This window comes from Gambusia affinis, linkage group LG11 (assembly GCF_019740435.1).
Source record: "Gambusia affinis linkage group LG11, SWU_Gaff_1.0, whole genome shotgun sequence".
Taxonomy (NCBI): domain Eukaryota; kingdom Metazoa; phylum Chordata; class Actinopteri; order Cyprinodontiformes; family Poeciliidae; genus Gambusia; species Gambusia affinis.
The window spans coordinates 23,681,965-23,696,744 of NC_057878.1; positions in this window are offsets into that span (position 1 = coordinate 23,681,965).

Here is a 14,780-nt window from a genome sequence, read left to right on the forward strand (position 1 = left end):
TAATTTGCTTTCATTGCGTTTCTCCACAGGAACTGTGGAATGATTATCACTTTAGCTGATTTGTAATCCTACAATAAAAAATGTTTTGTTTAATGATAAATTTCTACTGTAGCAGCTTCACTTCTGTCACAAAATTCTGTTCTCCTGTTGGCGCATGTTTTACATATGTTATTATTTAAAAAATGGCCTCAAAACATTCACAATCCTAATTTAAAATGAAATAGTTTATCTGATTTCAATACAGAGTGTGAACAATTATTTCCTGGAATGGGAACGTTTGTGTTTAAAGTCTTAATATTAATCCTTTATTACAGTTGCATAGTCTCACATTGGAAAGTTTTAGAAATATCTAAACTTTAATTTGAGTGAATTTAGTCAGGGAATTGAATATATACTATATATTTTGTAGAAAAGAAAAAGGCTAGAATTTTGGGGTGGAAATCCTTATTTTTTCCTGGTGAAAAGCAAAGATGACCAATTTCTTATTGTCCTGTTGCCAGACCAGGCTCCGACATGTTATCATTTTCTATAGCTCAACTCAAATTTTATTTACAGGAGCAATTTTCATACAGCCAAGAGTAACACAAAGTATTCAAGGTTTTATACTTTATTCTTACTGTACTAACCTGGGGTGCCAAAAAAGTGACCAAAAGTACAAAGTTCCCGATAAAATGCATTCTTTATGGCTGCACAGAAAAAGCCTTTTCCTGAGTCAGGCAGTGACATAAGCTTTGGTCCTCATCCAGCCTTGTTTGTCACAGTTCCAGCTGTTTAAAGATTTTAGGCATTGCTGTAACTGCAGAAAAATGGCAAGTTTATTTATTTATTTTTTTGACTCGGCTTGTCATGATCAGGTTAAGTTTTTTTGGCCCACATGGAGAAAACCACTCAGAGACTCTAATCCGGAGTTTTGTATTTATTAAAATGATGATCTGTTTTCTGGCAGGATTGGTTTGTGGAGACAGCGGCGCAGGAGCAGGTGAACTTTCAGTCCAGAGGAAAGGGTGCAGTTGATCCAAAGAGGGAAGCGCTGTTGTGTCTAGTGATAGATAATAAAGATGGAAAGCAGGCAGATTAATGAAAAAGAGCTACGGGGAATGACCTGCAGCTCAGAATTGACCAGAAATATGGACTTTTAATTGAGAAAAACTCTGAGCTTAAGACCTTTGAGTATTTTCTAACTTAAGGACCCTTAGGTAGGAAGTTCTTCTGATTTAATCTAGGAAAACGCAGAAAGATTTCTCAGATGGTATGAGGAGACTGAGAGTTTTATCTTGAATTCTACCAATAAGATCAAACCTTAAACATTCTGGCTTGGGAATCATGAAAAATCCTTTTGGATATTAATTATACTTTCCAACATCACTTGATGTCTAAGAAATAACATAAGTCAAGTAGGTTTATTTGCATAGCACATTTCAGCAACAAAGCAGTTCAAAATTTGCTACACCATAAACACAGTAACCAATGAGTAAATATCAATAAGCATTACATTTAGTCAAATGCTGTCATCAAAATCATCATGCAGATATACATTAAATATATCCATCAATATTCCAATCAGAATTAATCAAATGCTAAGCAGGTGGATTTAAGCCTTGATTTAAAGGTACTCTATGTTTTAGCTTTGTTCCAGTTTTCTGGAAGTTTGTCCCAGATCACTGGAGAATATAAACTGAATGCTGCTTCTCCATAAGTACCACCACATGCTTATTTAGCACCTTTGAACATTTAATAAAGGCAACAAGTTGATATACAACAAGATGTTTGGAGCTGAAAAACTGATTCCAGGATGTCTTTGTCTTAGTTTTGTTAAATTTGCTTTCTCTTTGGTTATTTTCAAGTATCAGCAATTACTTGGCTTGTGTGGCTCAAAGGTACCGTAAGTGTTTTGTACAATCAAGCCTTTAAAATGAAAACATCCATCAATGGCTTGTTTTATTGAAGAAATGTCAAAATTATACACGTTTTTCTGCTGAGAGTACTGTGATTCTACACATCCATAGTTCCTGGCCACAGAAAAGGAACATTTTCACTGAGCGTCACCTTAAATTGCTGACAGATTTATGGAAACAGGTGTATGACTGAGAAGGGACCATTAACTCCACTCTTCTTGATGACAACCAGTAAGACTGGCTGTGGAGTATACCTTCTTATAAAACCACATATGTCAAACTCACTTATGATGAATATGCTGGAAGGCAAACTCTCAACCTTTAAAGTTTTATTTAAGCATATGCTCAGACACTTAAGCGCAAGTTTCTTTGCATACATTTGGCATGACTCTGCGCTGTTTTCTAAAGCCTTCCTAATAAAAGAACTGAACATGCAAACTGTTGAAAAGTGAAACAAGACAAATCCTGGAAGATTAAACCTCTTGTTTTAATGGGAAAATATTTTTAGAGCAATATAAAAAAATTTAAAAACCATGGATAGTCTTGAGAAAGTTGTCATCTCTAATACTTTGAAAGTCGTACACTATATGTGCTGATATGTAGACTTGTAGATATCAAACCAGAGCCAATAACTGACTCATTCTTAAAGCTATGTGCCTTTTCTTGCTATTGTATGACACATAAGTCAGGATAAAGTTCAGTATCAACAATTGAATGGCCAAATACAATGCCCTGACAAAAAATGAATGGAAAAATTAGAAAAAAATAACCTGAGTACCCAGGAAGAAGGCATGTGTGCACAAGGAGAACATACAAACTCCATGCAGAAACCCAGGCAGGGTTTTGAATCGAGGACCAAAATGCAGCCCCCAAAATAAATCCCTACAGAAAAAAAAATCCTGCTTTAATAATTCTTGGACCTACCAACATTTTTAGAGACATTTCATAAAAACAGGAATGCTGAGATTTTTGCTGCAACTTTGTACTTATTGCCTTAAAAATAAACTACTCCATCCTACCGACACAGATGCAAACAAGTTGAGTTTAATGCAACTGTGCTCTGGACACTTTCATGTGACATTAATGACCATTCTCCAAAGGCATCTACTAAGTGAGGCTCATCTTGGTTATAAAGGTTTTCCAGTCTTCTGATGTTGCACTGTTAGCCTTTGCTGTATTTTCTACAGCTAAATACCGCAAAATGCCCAGTAAAACTAACATAAAACATCTTTACAATTAGTTACTGTAATTTGCATTGCATTATGGGTAAAGGACATAGTATTACAGTAACTTACTGTATGTTTTGAAGTTGCAGTAATTTACTGTTTACACATTGCAGTAGTGGTACTGTATTTATAATATCTTGCACTGTTAGCCTTTACTGTATTTTTTACAGCTAAATACCGCAAAATGCCCAGTAAACTAACATAAAACATCTTTACAATTAGTTACTGTAATTTGCATTGCATTATGGGTAAAGGACATAGTATTACATTAACTTACTGTATGTTTTGAAGTTGTAATTTACTGTTTACACATTGCAGTAGTGGTACTGCACTTATAATGTCTTTGCGCTGGCCATGTAAGAATTCTATTTGATTTCCAACGGTCATCATAGATGTTTCATCGTGGTTCTCTGTTTCTGTATTTTTACTCCTTTAGTGGTTAACATATTTTAAGGCAGAAAGAGAACATGTGCTTTTGTTTTTTTCACATCCTAGCTAACATTAATATGCAGTTTATCTAGCTACGTCATCAAGAGTGGCTTCGCTTCCAACGTTTTTCTGATGACGTTTGTTTTAAACTCCGAAGCTTTTTCCGTCCAAGTGCAGCTCTGTCGCTGTGGGCTCACACTGCTTCAGCTCTTCGCAAGACAGGTAAAAAAAAAACACTTAGAAAACTGTTTGAAGCCAATGTATATTTTAGATGGAGCTAACGTAACTTATAGCATCATGCTATAATGCTATAACTTAGCATGAGGTGAAAGATAGAAAAATATGATGGTGTTATTTTTTGAGCTGGTTCGGAATTAACGTTAGCTAAGGTGCTAATTTTACCGAAGGTTTTAGCTTGGCTTTTGCCGCTAAATCTTCCTCGAGCGACTAGCTTTGGGTTGAGATAAGCTCAGTGATGAGCGTCTGTTAGCATTGTTGTTACATCCTTTGTCGAACAATATAACGTTAACTGATAATTGATCCCCCCCTTTTTTAAAAATACATCTAATAACTGTTCATTTGTTTAAACCATGACCTTGCAAATGTTAAGAGTGCAGATTAGCTAGGTCAACAAGGATGAATTCTAACTTGTTCTTTTTTTTCTTTTTGTCAGATGACTTTTTTTAACTCCCAAGCTTTTTCCCTCCAAGTGGCTGTGCAGTTCTGTCCTGCTGAGTGCTAACATAGTTTCAACTCTTGAAAAGACAAGACAACAGGTAAAAAGACAGCTCTTCAAACATATTTGAAGCCACAAAATAATCTGGAAATGTAGAGGAGCAGCTAACCTAATCTATAACTTTGAGCTTGCTACAGCTAGTTAGCCTGCTAAAGTACCATTACATCTCCAACATAGTGTATAAGAGTCTGTAAATGAGGACAAAGGTGGAAAACATTCAAGTGGTTTCTGTTATTTTTTGAGTTGGTTCAGCCACAGTGGCAGGTGGACAAAAAAGTTAATTTCCAACCCTGGTTACATATAAGGACTGTTCACCTGTTTAAACCATGCTCTTGCAAATTTAAAGTTAAGTCAGTACTAACAGGTGCAACTATGTACAGGTGTAAATTCTGCAGCATTTGTACTTCAGAATTTAGAGAATTTTGTACTCATGTGAAGAAACATCAACACACAGCTAATTATCGGTTTCGTTGTGGAATAGAGCAATGTCCTACTTCCGTCAGAGAAAAATAAAACATTTAGAAGAAAAAGAGGACTCAATCTTCATCTTGGTTGATGTAATTTTATATCGACTCTTAACTTAAAACACACATCTTAAATCAGAATTGTTCAATTAATTTGTTAAAGGGATCAATTCACCCAAATTACAAACATTTTGTTAACCCATATTGTACTTAGCCATTCAGATACTGTATTTGTGGAATGTAATGCTTTAAAAAATCCGTTTAGCCTCACAAACTGTCATTCACATCCGCTGTTTCAGAGTGGTAGCAGGATGTAGGGGTAAAGTCTAGTCTAGTCTCCGGGGTGAGGTTCTCAAAAACCTGTTGTAATCTGGGTGAACTGGACCTTTAAATATAAATTACTACCAGTAATTCATATTTAAGAGTTTTCCTTTTATGTTTCAAAGGTATCTTCCACCAAGATGTCTGTTGAGATGGAAATGACCTTACCTACAACACCAAGGGTAATCATGCTTGGTAAGAGGAATATTTTCTATCACTATAATTTTTTGTAGCAATGTATGTAATAGTTATGGTAGTCTGTACTTTTACTCACTAGCGTTAGCCTGACAAGGGTTTGTCTATTTTAGGAAATAGCTTGATGTCTGCAACCTGGTGGATGGTCAGTATGGAGGAGAAGGTATTTTTCGAACCTGAGCAACTACATGACTTTGCCAGCGTCCTTGCTGTCTTCTTTGGGTCATATTATGACTTCAATCTGGAGTATCAGGAGTCAGCATCCACCACGCTGGAGATGATACAACTGTAAGTACTCTACACCAAACCATTTATGAATTAAATTTAATGACAGTTTGACTGATGATGAAGAACCATAGCTGATTGCTGTATTGTATGTCTTCATTTTAAAAAATACAATTAATATATTTTATTTCTGTTAAAAGATTCTTTGTGAGGATCAATCCAGATGTTGATACCAAATGCACAGCCAAAGTCCAATAAGCCGCAAGACGGGAAGTCAAGAGGAAAGTAGTCAGTGTCAACTCCCGGATCAACACCTTCCTCAAACGACTCGCTGAATTTGAATGGAGGACTTCCAACTAGGTAAGCATTTTACCAAATGTTTATTATTTTATTGTCTTTTCCTCCTATCTTGCATGTTCTGACTTTACTTTAGGCTTTTTAATATGATTTTAATGATTATTTATAAATAGCATGTGATTCGTACACAATAGCCCTTTAGAGTAGCCTGCATCTTTTCTGTGTCCGTGGTAAAAAGTGGATGTCGCTGCATCTCTTACTAAATCACAGAAATGTATAAGTGTGTAGTCGTTTAAGTGAGGTGTTTTTTTTATACTTTGCAGTTTTCAGTTTATTAAGCACGCCTTTGCAGTGATCCGTCAACACCAACAAAATGACTGAAAAGATTGTTATGACATGTTGTATTTCATCGTCTCCTTGGGGACATTTGCAGGGTCTCAATACAGTACGCAATCGTTTGAATTAGTGAAGACTGACTGACTGCTTTTGCCATAAACAATCCAAAAACCTGAAGTGAAGCCAGTCCTGCTCATTCTTTATGCAGCTTCTATTATCACTTCAGTGTAATTGATTTTTTTTTTTTTTAAGAAATTATCAACTTAATGCTGCTTTATGCCAATGGTTTTATGCATTTGGACATTGTCAGTCAGCTTAATTTGTCAGCCTTCCTGTCGATTTGAAAATGTAGATAACTTCCTGACCATCTCATGACCTCCCACATTGTCTGTCTTATTCTTTACAGTTCAGCTTCCACAAGATGGATCCCACTGATTTTGTTTGACAAATGGAATAAAAGTTCTTCTGATGTAGGAAATGCATCTGATATAACAATATTTATTGATATGAATGCCTATCATATAGTACATTATCGCACTTGCACTGTTATTGTGATGTATTGTGTAACAGTGCACATTTAAGCTACTGTTAACTGCTTTCTGACAAGGCAGCCTCTGCTGGTTTTTTAAATGAAGTATATTCTATATATTTTTTAAAAGTCAGTCTTTTAATAGTTTATGGCTGGTACTTGATGCACACATGTTCATGTTGCTACATACATGTGCCATAAAAATATTGACATGACCTGTAGTGTGTTCTATGGTTTTGTTGTTTTATAGCACATTATATTGTATTGTGACATTGTTCTTTATGACATTGTGAATATATAAATGGATTTTATTTCAACAAATCTGCTGAAAATAAATACCTGTTTTTATTCACAGTACTTGGACTAAAATTTCTTTTGTGAAACTTTTCGGTTTATGGTAAAATATTCTTGTATTAAAAAATGTAAACTTTAATTTACAGTAAAACTGACATTATGTTGTGAAACAAGTTTACAGTAGACCAGCTTTACTATAAAATACATTTACAGTTTTATGCTATAAACTACATTTACAGTAAAGCAGTTATAACTGTAAATCACACTCACAGTAAAAATTAACTGTGAAATATCATAACAGTAAAGGTACTGTAGAATGGTAATTACAGTAACTTACTGGCAACACTGTTGCCAGTAAGTTACTGTAGAATGGTGATTACAGTAACTTACTGGCAACACTGTTGCCAGTAAGTTGCCAGTAAGTTACTGTAGAATGGTGATTACAGTAAGTTGCCAGTAAGTTACTGTAGAATGGTGATTACAGTAACTTACTGGCAACACTGTTGCCAGTAAGGTACTGTAGAATGGTAATTACAGTACCTTGCTGGCAACTTACTGGCAACACTGTTGCCAGTAAGTTACTGTAATCACCATTCTACAGTAACTTACTGGCAACAGTGTTGCCAGTAAGGTACTGTAAAATTACAATAAAAAGTCTAACAGTGTGCATTTTCAGCAATTTCAACAGACTTTTGGTTATTGATTAGCGAAGGAGTCGAGTCACTGGTTGTGTCATGATGAGCGGCTCCGTTATCAGAATGAGACCTGCCACATGTAAAAATCCACAACAGTGACTGAGCATATTTAGAGTTTGCCTTGTGTTTGTGTGATGTACAGATCTTGTTGCATAAATTTTCAAACTCAGCAACTTTATCCAAGTGGATTAGGTTGGAAATAAAGGAAAATGATGGTAATGATGGATTAGGTTTTGCAATGCTTTGAGCGTTTTTCTTTTCCAAAAGTTTTAGGAACCTGGTTTGACTGCATGGCATCATGAACCTCTATAAGAAAAGGATTTTCACTGAGTCTAAGATAATGGCTCAGAACATACAATACATACATACAATAGATGTTCCCAAAGATTTTCTGGGCCCCCCTATGGATTACAATTAAAAAAATTAAAGAAAAAAAATCAACTGGGCACACACATCGTTCAACCAGACATAAACCTAAACACATATTTTGTTTTCAAATTCCACTGCAGTTTATTTCACACATCAGGTTGCAACAAAACACACTAGACCCGTCTTTACAGTGAAACACTTTTGTGTAACTGTTTTTGTTTTTCTGTTTTTTTCATGCCCCCTTCAGTGGCTAGACGCCCCCATAGGAGGCGCTCCCCACACTTTGGGAACCACTGCTTTACACTGTATGAACTACTATGCTGTGTAAATAAACATGTCACTATTGGTCATTTGAGCAAGATTTATTTCCTAACATTTATTTTCTGCCATTTAAATAATGAACTCAAGTTGAAGGTGGAATGTTTTAGATTGATATTATGCTACTTTATTTGAATGCGTTTGTACATACCAAACACATTCAAATCTGTGGATTGCTGCAGTTAAGTGCAGTTTGGCCAAAGGATTCTTGCTGTATGTTCCACTTACTTTTCTCTGATTAATAAAAACATATCCTCAGTCTGACTCTTATGGGTTTGACTTAGCAAGAGCATATGATTTGCAGAGCAAATGTAAGAGTTCCCGGGGATAGTTGATAGTGCCTGATGGTTTCCCTGATTCTCTGTGTCTGTGTTTTAATAGTCACAACTCATTAGGCTTGATGGAGTAGACAAGCGGGACTGGGGGTTCACAGTGAGAGGTAAACTGTAACTTAAAATGTCTGTATTTAACTGTTGTTTAAGCCTAAGAAAACACACTTTGTCTGCTTGTGCGTGAAGTATGTTTTGTATCTGGTTAACGATCCTTTAATCCTCTCATAATGGTTTTCCTCTTTTACTGTTGAAACACAAAAACTGACTCGCTGTTCAAAGGAAACTTTCTCTTAACTGACGAGACTGCACTGGCCACCTGGTTTTCACTGTTTGACTATATGGCCGTCTCATTGACTAGTTAACGAAGCAGCTGAAGGACTGTTGGCAAATAAACCGGCCTTGCAGAAGCAATTCAGTGCTGACCATTTGTTTGTTGTCTGTTTTATAACAGCCTCATAAACCCCTCTGGAGTGAGAGAAGAACCCTAAAACAAAGGGTTGTAAATATGCTGTAGAAGCTGCATGTGGGAAAGGAAGCGATGAACCGATATGACTCACTTAATCTGCTCTATCTCATCTTATGTCTAGTTCTACATTCAGAAATATCAGAAAAAGTCAAACGGAAAGATAGGACAACAGAAAATACTTCACTTCCACATCTCCATGCTGGTTTCTTGTTAGTGGTCCTGTTAAAACTGAGGGTTTTTTTTTGTTTGTTTGTTTTTTAAAATGTTGTCCAGAGGAGAATTTCAAGGTGTTCTCTGAACAGAAGGTGTATGTAGTTCTCATAGAAGACAGAACTTTTTTAGAGCCCAATAGAGAACATAAATGAAATATAATATTTCAGGAAAAAAGCCTTCTATTAATGGAGAAGCTTGGAGCGTGAAGTGTTTGGGGATACTTTGCTGCAGCCAGCTTAATCATTACATAATCCACCATGAATGCTTCCATGTATCAGCGGTGCTTGAGGAAACTGTGAATTTCTGTAAAAGAAATTAAAGCTAAAGCAGAACTGGACCCTGCATCACAAGAACAACCTAAAATGTGCCAGTAAATCCGCTAAAGGCTTCAGAAATGGAAACTCAAAGCCCAAATATTAGTCTTATTGAGATGTTGAATCCTGTTGAATCCTGTTGTACTTGGAAATAAAAACAACCCTTTAAATTACAGCTGAAAGAAGAGACTTTTTTCTTTTTTATAATACCAAATTTTGTTAGCTCTTATTTAATGAGATAACATATAATATTATTTAATGAGTAATACAATTTGGTGTTATTTGATATATAATTATGCATTAAATTTTGTCTAAAAGCTGTTCTTCCCCAGAGATAAATAAAATATGTGATCATTTCCTTTAAAAGAATGTTATACTTCGTTGGTTGTCCTAATTTGTTTCACACAATTGTGTCTTAGCTTAGCTGGAGAAAATTCCATAACTACAAGTAAATATAAGCTAAGTAGAGGATTCTCTGGCAATATTTAATCAACTCAGCAGTGTTTTTCCTTTTTATTTCAATCAGAAACCAACACTAGAGTGATTTTCTGGGATCCATTTCTATTTTACAACAGTTCTTTCTTTTAGCAAACAAACTACCTGGAATATAATTTTGAGCATTTTTTTTTTCGTTGTCCTCACCTGAATGTAACTATACACATTATAGATCAAGGTGTAGCGTTCCTGGTTACATATCTCAGAAACAAGGAGAGGGTGTGTAAAAGAAATTTTTAAAAAGTGGGTGTGGGGGAGCTAGTCATATACCTAAAATGTATCTACAAAGTTGAGCATCTATGTGCAATAACATATAAATCTTTAAGATATATGTATTTTTTACTTTGAACAAGTTTCTGCTATATAAAGCATGTATAAATAAAAGTTGTTCTCACTGTTTTTCTGCTGTAAATATGAACATTGAATAAATATCTGGAAATATTTGCTATGCTTGCTTCATTTCCATCAGACTGATATCTGTAAACCTTGGACCGTACATCTAAGTTTAAAGTACCAATACATTCAAGTATTAAAGAAGCTATAAATGTTTTGTTTTTTTCTTAATTTTGAGCTTTTGTTCTGTCAAAAGATTTGTATGCTTAAATAAAACCAGTGGTCATTGAGTTTGCGACCCAGAAGTCATTCATGCTTCCTGTAAACAATGTAAAGGTGACCTGACAAGGCCACATGTTACACTCCCATGGTTTTACATGTGCGTGTGTGTTTGTCATTTTTTTGTGTGTTCAATCAAGCCTGTGTAACAGCATTATAAATCCAAATGTCAGTCTGCGTGTCAATTTGGTTTTGATATCCGTTAACAGATTTTAGTGGGTCTGGGAAATGAAACAGCTGGTGACCCCCCCTGATGTTTCTTAGACCCATCGCAGACGCTGACAATCAGCCAACACTCCTCCATCAATTAGAGTCCACTAACATCTGAGTGTGTGTGTGTGCGTGTGCATGTGTGTGTGTGTTTATAGTGGGAGGAAGGGGGTGGTGAACGATGCAGTGAACCAGCTCAATGAAGCAGGAGTGCTAAATTACAAATTACATTTGTGGGTCAGGATAGCAAACCCATTATGTGCACCTTCTCTTCTTTTTTTGTTGAGGAAACACAGGGACAGTTTTTCAGGGGGGCAACTGTACGCTTCTGAATATAATTAGTTGGACTGGATTTTATTTACAAGCATTAGTGTAAAGACTCTTTAATATAAATACAAATCATATTTTTCCTGGTTCGTTTTGTAAAAACATTGAAAACCATGTATTGTTGGGGTTTTGTACCACACTTTTCAGATTTTCACTCAATGCGCTTCTGAGTTTGACTACAACACAAAACAGTCATTAAATCTATAAAAGCTTCTGGTTTTAAAGTCACCTTCATGTTTCCTTTTAGCAAATTGGACACAAACTTGACTATTTTACCAGCCTCTAAGAGCTGTTGGTTGTATTTAATTTTATTTAGGGATATCAGTATTAAAGAGGCAACCCAAAACTATAAAAAACATTTTTCTGTTTTATTGTTGTTGTTGATACATTTTATAACTGTATAACTGTTCTTCCTGTTCACAAATTTGAACTGGCATGATGGGAACCTTTGCCACTTATTGTAAATTTAACCCTAATAGACAATCTTTGTTTTAATAAATCTTAAACCAGATCATCACCACGACCTTTTGAAGGCTTGAGAGGAAAGAAATGACAAACAAACAGGTCATAATTTTCAGAAAACGTCCTTCATTTTGTAGTTGAGATGTCAGATTTACACACATTTTCACAAAAGCAAGGGTTAATTCTTAAATCTGGTTATGTCCTCATGGTGGATTATTATGGGAATCTGCTGGCTAAATGTGCCAACTTTGGGAATTTAGGATTTTACTGGAAGCATTTCAGTTCTTCCACCCTTCCACCCATCCTTCCATCCATCCATCCATCCATCCTACACCAAACTGTGAAAGAAAGGGATTTTCTTCAGCAAATGTTTGTGTTTTCCTCCATTTCCCCCCAATCTTCCTTCCACTCACATATTCCTCTATCTCTGCCAGACTGCGAAAATAGGATTTTCCTTGGAAGTAACTCCAATTATTATATCATTTCTTTCCTTCTGGTCCCTTCTCCTTCTCCCTCCCCCCTTTCCACCTCTATAAATAGAAATCCAGCCCAATCTATACATTTGTTTACTGGTAACTCCCTCCGTAATTCACACCATCAAAGCAGGAATCCCCCAAGTTAGTTATTTTCACATTTTGGTTAAAGTAGATGGAGATGCTGTTCAGAATCTGTAGCTGCAGCTCAGCATCTGCTGGAGTTAATATTAAAGTAAAACATCACATCCTGTCTGCAGCAGGGTCACAGATTTTTCTACTTGTTCCTTGCAGAAAACAATGTTTTCATTCATTGTTGCACTTTGGTTTATATTGGAAGACTTGAAATGACCATGTGTAATTTTTTTTTTTTTGTAATATTACTTTTGTAGCTTTTTGAAACATTTTTCTCAGGCCAGAAATATTGCCAATTTAAAAGAATAACTTATGTAAGTATTTTTATATCTTGTCCAGTGATGCAGTGTAATGGACAGACAAAATGTCATGCTCCCAATGAAAAACTATTTCAGTTATTGAGTTATTAGACTTGACTTGGACTTGTGAACATTAAGTTCTCACAATTGAAAATATTCTTGATTGAATATTGAGCACAAAAATTAACATTGTTACAGCAAATCAAAGATTTAGTCATAGTTTTAAAGAAAGACTGGAAACAACATGCTCACCAACATAAAGGACAGCAAATTAAAAAGTTTCACACTCATTTTCATGGATGAGCTCGGTAATTACTCAATTAACCTGGATTTGGTGCAAGGAAGCTGGGAAAGAGCAGCAATGTGTACAGCTTCAGTGATTTTAATATTTTTCTCTCTCCTGAGGCATTATTATTTTATTGTTAGTCTATATGATGTTTGTTTTGACAGCCGATAAATCTTCAAATTAAATGCAATCCAAAAGTGGACTTTTAAGTTTGTATTTCATCATGCTTAGTCAAATACAGACACCACAAAAATCATATTGATTAGGAAAAAGTTATTTTTTCTTTTCGCCAGGATGAGAAATACTTTTTTTGATATCCATCTTATTTATCCAGCACTGTCAAGCCCTTGTCTTGTACAGTTTTAGTGCCTCTCTACATTTCCTGATTTTGCCACCCTGCCCCTTTCTTATTCTCCCTGCTCCTTTGTCTATAACTCTCTTCCCCGAATCCTACATTTGTGGCTGCATAAAGGTCAAAGTATTTTTCATTCCAGTCATCTGTAGGAGATGGAAATGTCATCTGTGTTGTATACGAGCTTCAGTAAACCCTGGATCTGAACTCCAAGAGCCATGCAAGCACAAGTTTGATAAGTCCTGAAGGTTGCGGTCTGGCCTGCTCAAAAATATGTCCTTTGGAGTTCATTGTACCCTTTGATGGATCTTTTTGTGTTTCATTGGGATTTTACATGCTAAGACAGCAACCTTACACAAATTAAAATCTGAAACGTATAGCAGTAAATCTTCTATAATTGCAGCAGTTCTGTGAAAGCCTCCGAAATTTAGTCAGCCAACAACATTATGAAGACAGAGGAACCCATCGAGGGTCAGGAATAAAGTAACGGAGAAGCTTAAAAGAGACATGCTGTGGAAACCAGACATTTATATATACACTTTATTCACAAATAATAAGAAACATACACATTATTTTCTTTGTTTGAAGTTAAATCAGACCAAGCTTCTCTTTTTTAGATCAGTTAGAATTCTTGTAAAACTTAGTTAAACTAAATTAAAGTCAAATCCCACAATAGCGAGAGACACAATCAGTTAGAGATGTCCATTAAAACAAATACTTATTGCACTTCTGACATTTTGACTTGTACAAACATTTTGAAAAACATTTCAACTTCACAATTTTGCTCTGCATTTTGTTGGCCTGTTTCCAAAAAATATGTGGTTTGTGTTTGAAACATAAAATTTGAAAAAGTCCAAGGAGGTAATAAGTGCTAGGTGAAAACACGAATCATGAAACAAAACCATGAAGATTTGTACTTTTTAAATGTCTTGAACCAAACTCCTGATTTCTTTCACATTGGCTTGTATGTTTTCACCTGATTACAAGATTACACAACCGTCAGCTCCATTCAGTGTGATTACAGTCGGGATTAGCATACAAAGGGCATTGATAAAGAGGGTGGCACACTAACTACTCCTCTTCCTTTGGCTGTGAAAGAATAGAGCAAAAAGAAGCAAATGAAATGTGTAGAAGTTGAAGAAACTGAATGGGAGAATCTGAAAAATCATGTTTGTATCAATGACAATTTACACAAAAGCCCATATAGAAAATGAAAAGCAGGAAATAAAAGGTTTTAAAAAAGTGACAGATGCTGTAACATGACACACAAGCCCACTTGCCATGGTACAGTCTGTGTAATGAGTTCTCTGTGAGGTTAGAGGCCATTTAATCAGTGTTGGGTTTCCCAAGCCCTCATTTTATCATGATCAGATGCTGCCTTGTCTCTGCAGGTTTTTGTGTTAAGTCGTTAAGTGATAACACTATCAGCTTGTGTCGCCTAAGGCAAACGTTGCCCCCACCCACAAATAAAACAC